This window comes from Bos mutus, chromosome 4, assembly GCF_027580195.1.
Source record: "Bos mutus isolate GX-2022 chromosome 4, NWIPB_WYAK_1.1, whole genome shotgun sequence".
Classification (NCBI taxonomy): domain Eukaryota; kingdom Metazoa; phylum Chordata; class Mammalia; order Artiodactyla; family Bovidae; genus Bos; species Bos mutus.
Genome location: NC_091620.1, coordinates 63158916 through 63168081, shown reverse-complemented (window position 1 = coordinate 63168081; position 9166 = coordinate 63158916).

Sequence of the window (9166 nt, the reverse complement as noted above, 5' to 3'; positions counted from 1 at the left end):
TTGGAGCAAGTTGGAAAGGTGAAAAAGCTTGATAAGTGGGTGCCTCAGGAGCTGACTGAAAATCAAAAAAATCATCTTTTTGAAGTGTCATCTTCTTTTACAACAACAAACCATTTCTCAATCAGATTGTGACTTGTGGCAAAAAGCGATAACCAGCTAAGTGGTTGGACCAACAAGAAGCTCCAAAGCACTTCCCAAGGCCAAACTTGTACCAAAAAAAAGGTCATGGTCCCTGTTTGGTGGTCTGCTGCCTGTCTGATCCACTACAGCTTTCTGAATCCCAGCAAAACCATTGCATCTGAGAAGCATGCTCAACAGAAGGCACCAAAAACTGCAAGACCTGCAGCTGGCGTTGGTCAACAGAAAGGGCCCAATTCTTCTCCACGACGTGCCTGACTACACGTCACATAACCAATGCCTCAAAAGTTGGACGAATTGGGCTACAAAGTTTTGCCTCATCTACTGTATTCACCCAAGCTCTTGCCAACCAACTACCACTTCTTCAAACATCTTGACAACTTTTTGCAGGGAAAATGCTTCCACAATCAGCAGGAGGAAAAAAATGCTTTCCAAGAGTTCATCGAATCCCTAAGCATAGATTTTTACACTACAGGAATAAACAAACTTATTTCTTGTTGGCAAAAATGTGTTGACTGCATTGGTTCCTAATTTGATTAATAAAGATGTGTTTGAGCCTAGTTATAATGATTTAAAATTCACAGTCCAAAACTGCAATTACATTTGCACCAACCTAGTAAAGACCTGTCATCTGCTCACTAGGTCCTAAAAGTTCTGATTTACTCCAACACTTGTGCCAAAGAGCAAGTCCTCAGTTTTCATTCTTATTCACATTTGTTTGCAGGCTGATTTTTCTTCGGGTCCTGGTCGGTGTGTTCATATCAATTCTTTTGGTTGTTAATGAAATGAACCAACATGAATTCATTTAGTTAGTTGGATTTTTTGTTGTGGATTATTGAGAAATGGGACAGAATCAGGGAAAGAGAAAAAAATTTTAACTGTTAAAGGTTATAAAAATGATCATTTTATTAACATTTTCTGATTATAAAACTACGACATAATCATTTTACAAGATATGACAAGCCCAGGAAAGTTTAAAATGCCAAGATAAAAAGCACAATAATCTCAACACCCCACAGTAATAACTGTCCACATTTTGATATACTGATAGTTCCTTCCAATCCCTTTTTCCTACAATCTTTAGTGGGAATAGGAGGCCTGTTTTTATTAACAACACTCTTCAGCCAAAACAGGCACTGTGCTAGAAGACTGACATAAATATTTGCTTGCGTTTCCAGCAACTTGGAAACATAGGTGTTGCTGAAATTGTGGAAACTGAGCCCCAAGAAGATAAATTAATTCAAATCCAAGTTAGTTCAAATCACTCCCAAAGCAAAATTTTCTAAGAAGTGGACTCCAAAATGAAGCCTGCTAGTGAATTTTACAGAGAGAATGAAATGATGAGAGGAATGTAGGAAGGTTGATGCTATTCTTAGTGAGAGTTTGATCTATCGGGTTTATTATGGAATTTGACCTACTAAAAGAAATGTCTTCATTTGTATAATGCCATTTGAAAAAGAGAGACATTTCTAAATCCCAAACATTCACTGCTGGTCATTATAAGCTGACTAGAAAGAACTGGAGACATACTTCTGAAATATCTGCAAAGCAGCTCAGCTGGAAGCTTGTACACAAAAGGAGAAAGAGTAAATCGTTAGAGTTTGGGCCACAGTCACACAGCACGAAGCTGGGCAATGTCTTGGCTGCTGGGGACTGCCAGCTGCAGATAAAGCCCCAGTGATGGGGTCCTGGGCTATTGGCCAGACATGAATAGCAACAATGAGGACAGAAATATAGCTGGAGACAGAAATATGCTAAAATCATCTGGGCTCAGACAAAAATATTTATTTAGCAATTCCTGTACTAGTCTACTACTAGCTTTGGAGCAGTAAAGAAAGAACATCCAAGAAACAGCTTCTTTCATTTGCAGCAGCATGGATGGACCTAGAGATTATCTTATTAAGTGAAGTCATACAGAGAAAGACGAATATCATATGATATCACTAATATGTGCAATATTACAAAATGATTTAAATGAACTTACTTACAAAACAGAAACAGACTTACAGACATAGAAAACAAACTTGTGGTTACCAAAGGGGATAGCTGGGGGGTGGGGAATAAATTAGGAGTTTTGGATTAATATATACATACTACTATATACTGTTCATGGGGTTCTCAAGGCAAGAATACTGAAGTGGTTTGCCATTCCCTTCTCCTGTGGACCACATTCTGTCAGACCTCTCCACCATGACCCGCTCATCTGGGGTTGCCCCACGGGCATGGCTTTAGTTTCATTGAGTTAGACAAGGCTGTGGTCCGTGTGATCAGATTGGCTAGTTTTCTGTGATTATGGTTTCAGTATGTCTGCCCTCTGATGCCCTCTTGCAACACCCACCATCTTACTTGGGTTTCTCTTACCTTGGACATGGGGTATCTCTTCAGGGCTGTTCCAGCAAAGCGCAGCTGCTGCTCCTTACCTTGGAGGAGGGCCATCTCCTCACAGCCACCCCTCCTGACATTGAACGTGGAGTAGCTCCTCTCGGCCCTCCTGTGCCCCCGCAGCCACCGCTCCTTGGATGTGGGGTTGCTCCTCTTGGCCGCCACCCCTGACCTCGGGCGTGGGGTAGCTCATCTCGGCTGCCACCCCTGACCTCGGACATGGGGTAGCTAGTCTCAGCTGCCGCCCCTGACCTGAGATGTGGGGTAGCTCCTCTAGGCCACTTCTGTGCCATTGCAGCCTGGCATTCTCAATCGCCGCCCCTGACCTTGGGTGAGGGGTAGCTCCTCTCGGCCATGCTTCTGCGCAGTCCGTCGCAGCCGGCGTGGGAATCCCTTAGAAGAAATGGAGTAGCCATCATGGTCAACCAAAGAGTCCAAAATGCACTACTCGGATCCAATCTCAAACACGACAGAATGATCTCTGTTCATTTCCAAGGCAAATCATTCAATATCATGGTAATCCAAGCCTATGCCCCAACCAGTAACACTGAAGAAGCTGAAGTTGAACGGTTCTGTGAAGACCTACAAGACCTATTAGAACTAACACCCAAAAAAGATGTCTTTTTCATTATAGGGGACTGGAATGCAAAAATAGGAAGTGAAGAAACACCCGGAGTAACAGGCAAATTTGGCCTTGGAGTACAGAATGAAGCAGGGCAAAGGCTAATAGAGTTTTGCCAACAGAATTCACTGGTCATAGCAAACACCCTCTTCCAACAACACAAGAGAAGACTCTACACATGGACATCACCAGATGGTCAACACCGAAATCAGATTGATTATATTCTTTGCAGCCAAAGATGGAGAAGCTCTATACAGTCAGCAAAACCAAGACCAGGAGCTGACTATGGCTCAGATCATGAACTCCTTATTGCCAAATTCAGACTTAAATTGAAGAAAGTAGGGAAAACCACTAGACCATTCAGGTATGACGTAATCAAATCCCTTATGATTATACGGTGGAAGTGAGAAAGAGATTTAAGGGACTAGATCTGATAGACAAAGTACCTGATGAACTATGGACAGAGGCTCGTGACATTGTACAGGAGACAGGGAGCAAGACCATCCTCATGGAAAAGAAATGCAAAAAAGCAAAATGGCTGTCTTGGGAGGCCTTATATATAGCAGTGAAAGAAGAGAAGTGAAAAGCAAAGGAGAAAAGGAAAGATATAACCATCTGAATGCAGAGTTCCAAAGAATAGCAAGAAGAGATAAGAAAGCCTTCCTTAGTGATCAATGCAAAGAAATAGAGGAAAACAATAGAATGGGAAAGACTAGAGATCTCTTCAAGAAAATTAGAGATACCAAGGGAACATTTCATGCAAAGATGGGCTCGATAAAGAACAGAAATGGTATGGACTTAACAGAAGCAGAAGATATTAAGAAGAGATGGCAAGAATACACAGAAGAACTGTACAAAAAAGATCTTCACGACCCAGATAATCACGATGGTGTGATCACTGACCTAGAGCCAGACATCCTGGAATGTGACGTCAAGTGGGCCTTAGGAAGCATCACTATGAACAAAGCTAGTGGAGGTGATGGAATTCCAGTTGAGCTATTTCAAATCCTGAAAGATGATGCTGGGAAAGTGCTGCACTCAATATGCCAGCAAATTTGGAAAACTCAGCAGTGGCCACGGGACTGGTAAAGGTCAGTTTTCATTCCAATCCCAAAGAAAAGCAATGCCAAAGAATGCTCCAACTGCACTCATTGCACAATTGCACTCGTCTGACATGCCAGTAAAGTAATGCTCAAAATTCTCCAAGTCAGGCTTCAGCAATATGTGAACCGTGAACTTCCTGATGTTCAAGCTGGTTTTAGAAAAGGTAGAGGAAGCAGAGATCAAATTGCCAGCATCCACTGGATCACTGAAAAAGCAAGAGAGTTCCAGAAAAACATCTATTTCTGCTTTATTGATTATGCAAAGCCTTTGACTGTGTGGATCACAATAAACTGTGGAAAATTCTAAAACAGATGGGAATACCAGACCACCTGACCTGCCTCTTGAGAAACCTGTATGCAGGTTAAGAAGCAACAGTTAGAGTTGGACCTGGAACAACAGACTGGTTCCCAATCGGGAAAGGAGTATGTCAAGGCTGTATATTGTCACCCTGCTTATTTAACTTATATGCAGAGTACATCATGAGAAATGCTGGGCTGGAAGAAGCACAAGCTGGAATCAAGATTGCCGGGAGAAATATCAATAACCTCAGATATGCAGATGACACCACCCTTATGGCAGAAGTGAAGAGGAACTAAAAGGCTTCTTGATGAAAGTGAAAGAGAAGAGTGAGAAGGTTGGCTTAAAGCTCAACATTCAGAAAACTAAGATCATGGCATCTGGTTCCATCACTTCATGGCAAATAGATGGGGAAACAGTGGAAACAGTGTCAGACTTTATTTTTCTGGGCTCCAAAATCACTGCAGATAGTGATTGCAGCCATGAAATTAAAAGACGCTTACTCCTTGGAAGGAAAGTTATGACCAACCTAGACAGCATATTAAAAAGCAGAGACATTTCTTTGCCAACAAAGGTCCGTCTAGTCAAGGCTATGGTTTTTCCAGTGGTCGTGTATGGATGTGAGAGTTGGACTGTGAAGAAAGCTGAGCGCCAAAGAATTGATGCTTTTGAACTGTGGTGTTGGAGAAGACTCTTGAGAGTCCCTTGGACTGCAAGGAGATCCAACCAGTCCATACTAAAGGAGATCACTCCTGGGTGTTCATTGGAAGGACTGATGCTAAAGCTGAAACTCCAATAATTTGGCTACCTCGTGTGAAGAGTTGACTCATTGGAAAAGACTCTGATGCTGGGAGGGATTGGGGGCAGGAGGAGAAGGGGACGACAGAGGATGAGATGGCTGGATTGCATCACTGACTTGATGGACATGAGTTTGAGTGCACTCCTGGAGTTGGTGATGGACAGGGAGGCCTGGTGTGCTGCGATTCATGGGGTCGCAAAGAGTTGGACACGACTGAGTGACTGAACTGACTACTATATATAAAACAGAGGGGAAATAAGGAACTACTCTAAAACACAAGAAATTATATTCGATATCTTATCCTATAATGGAAAAGAATCCGAAAAAATACATATATATAAAGAATACATATATATATACACACACACAAACTGAATCACTTTGCTGTATACCTGAAACTAACACAACACTGTAAATTATCTATACTTCAATTTTCTATGCTTTTACTGAAAAATTTTTTAAATTCTTTGTCTTTAAAAAGTTGGAATATAGTTGATTTACAATGTTATCTTAGTTTCAGGTGTAAAGCAAAGTGAGTCAGTGATACATATAAATATATCCACTCTTTTTTAGATTCTTTTCCCATATAGGCCATTTCACAGTACTCCTAGAGTTCCCTGTGCTATACACTAGGTCTTTATTAAACTTCAAATTTTTTAAAAAAGAGAGAGAGAGAAAGAAATGGCTTCATTGCCCACAAAGTGCTTAATTCATTCAACAAATATTTATTGAGTTCTTACCATATGCCAAACAGTGTGAGCTGTTTGGATCATCAGTGAACAAAACAAATACCAACCCCCACCCAATGGAGCTGACTATTCAGTTGGAAAAGATAGAAAACAGAAAGCAACCAGTAAATTGAGGCAAGCTGTACAAATTCCACAGCTTTCCATGGTTATAGTATGAAGAGGAAGCCTTACCAGGAAAGCTCACAAGTGGACGCTCAAAAAGGAAACATACATGGTCCTTCAATCATTTATTCACATGAAATTTATTTATTTTCAATGTTAGGGTTTGCTTTTATTTTCCTCTTTCATTTCATTTTATTATTAGTTTTAACATTTGTAAGCTGTTTCCACTGTTCACTATATTTAGAGAAGTGTAACCTCCTCCTCTGGAGAAGGCAATGGCACCCCACTCCGGTACTCTTGCCTGGAAAATCCCATGGACAGAGGAGCCTGGTAGGCTGCAGTCCATGGGGTCGCTAACAGTCGGACACGACTGAGCGACTTCACTTTCACTTTTCACTTTCATGCATTGGAGAAGGAAATGGCAACCCACTCCAGTGTTCTTGCCTGGAGAATCCCAGGGACCGGGGAGCCTGGTGGGCTGCCGTCTCTGGGGTCGCACAGAGTCGGACACGACTGAAGCGACTTAGCAGCAGCAGCAGCAGCCTCCTCCTCTGTCTTACTGGTCCCTTTCTCCTGCTCCTTCTAGGAGATCATATTTACTAACTCTTTGAGAGCCAGCTACTGTTTTAATTTCTCTCTTATCTACTAATTTTGTATTTATTCCATGACCTTTGTTTTGGGCAAAAATAAGAAAACATTTTTATTTCCTTATACAAAAGGTAGGGCTCTATACCTGTTATTTACTTATCTAATCTTGGTTCTGAATCTTGCAAAAGCAAGCTCCTAAAAAGAGAGCCATTTTTTTTAACGGTTTTTCTATTTTTTACGTAACAAGTTCTCTATTGATGGATATTTGGATTGTTTATAGTCTTTTGCAATTATAAACAAGGGCAGAATGAATAAGTCTCTGCACATAGTCATGAATTTATAGAGACTCTTAAAAATAGAACTGCTAAGTCAACAGGCAAATGCATGTGCAGCTGTATCAGTTAATTCCAAATTACTTTCCATAGAGGGTGGACCATTTTGAACTCCCAGCAATTATGAGAATGCTTGTTTCTCCACAGCCTCACCCACAGAGGGTACTATCAAACGTTTTGAGTTTTGCCAGTCAGATAGGTGAGCATTTGTATTTTAAAACAGTTATAATTTAATTTTCTGTTAATATAAGCAAGATTGAGCAGCTGTTTAGATACATAAGGGACATTTTCTGTTTGTGTTTTTTTTTTTTTTTCCTTTTTGAACAAATTGTTCATATCTTTTGTTCAGTGTGCTTTTTTTTTTTTTTTTCCAGAGTTTTCCTGAGTATTCTTATTTGGAATCAGCTTTTCTGATTCCAGTTGGGGGGAAAAGGTCACTTTTAACACAGTCATCATAAATGTTCATATTAGCTTGAGGAGAACTGGCATCTGGCACTGTGCTGTTTGATCCAAGAATGTGGTGTGTCTCCCTGTTTGTTCAACTCTACTTTTGTCCTTCACAGGAGAGCTTTGAAGTTTTCCTCCTATCTGTTTGTGCATTTCTTTGTACTCATTTGGCAAAACCACAACAGGATGCAGCTGAACTGAACGTCGTTGGAGAAAAGCCCATGATCATACTGACTGGTCTTACTTTACATTTATTACCACAAACCTCAAGCAGTACCTTTGTGCTCATGGGCAGTCACACTCCTGCCTTTCAGCCTCCTGCTCCTCTAGACAGCTATTCACACTCTGTCTTTCTCTCCTCCCCTATTCTCACTCAGCTCACCAAGAAAACCACACACAACAATAAAGAATAAATCAAAAGAGAACTTCTGCAGCTTTCCCACAGGAAAATAATGCCAGCCACCCAAATTCAAACCTACTCACATACCCTCCTGCTGGGGAAAAAAAAGATACAGATTAATACAGAGAGAGAGAAAAGCTTGTACCTTCAGAATAACTAGGAGACAGAATAAGGCAAATTTTAATTTAGATGTAAATAGGAAAGTAGAAATCCAGAGCAGCAGTCACTCAGAGTTTACCCCGGAACATCACACTTGTGAGAACTGGGTAGAAGAGAAGAGAGAGCAGCGGGGTAGCAGAACCTAAGAACCTAAATAACATCAGCTGGGGTTCACCACCAGCAGGAGAGAGGGGGGAATCAGGTCTAAGATGGTGAGCTGGTTCACGCTCCTCCACTGAGCTCTCCAGGGAAGGGCTGATCTTATCCAAGTGTGTGTGGTCCATCTTGACCAGTGCAAGGAGACTGGGGGATGCCCAGGAAGGCAGGTCACAGCCAGAATGAGGGTTCCTGCATCACTCCAGGCAAGTCTAGGGTATGAGTGAAGGCTTGATTTCCATGACTGAGGCCTCTTCTAAATTCAGTTGATGGGGATGAAGGCCTAGAGAATTGACAGTCACACTCGGAAAACAAGACAAACACCAAGCAATTAATAACCAAGACAGAATGATACAGCTTATATTTACACACTGATATATCTGTTAAATTATGCAGTAGAGACAAGTCAGGAATAGTCCAGTATACAATAAGGTGCTAATCAAAGGATGCAGAGGTAAATAAGAAAGATGGTTGAGAATGCACATGTGTCCTGAGCTGGAACCATCAGGTCATGGGTATCTTGATGAGAAATGGAGCTTCAAGGTAGATTCTTACCTCTGGCATAAAAATTAAGGAGACTTTTACCAAAGGGACCTAAAAATGAAGGTCAGAGGGTGTACATTGGTGATCATAAGGTATCTGATGGACGTGTTTCCAAAAAAGGTCTCAATTTAGCCAGCAGAGGGCAAGAGAACACAGAAATTGTTCCAGAATTTATGGTTTTATAAATGTTTGGAATTGAAGGACGGTAGATAGGTATGTCTTTGCAAAAGCAAACAACAAAAATAATCACAAATGTAGCCATTTTGAAAAATAATATATTTAAAAACTGCATGTCTAAAGCAGAGATTGATTACTGTTGATGTTTCAACAAATTCTTGCTGTTTTAAA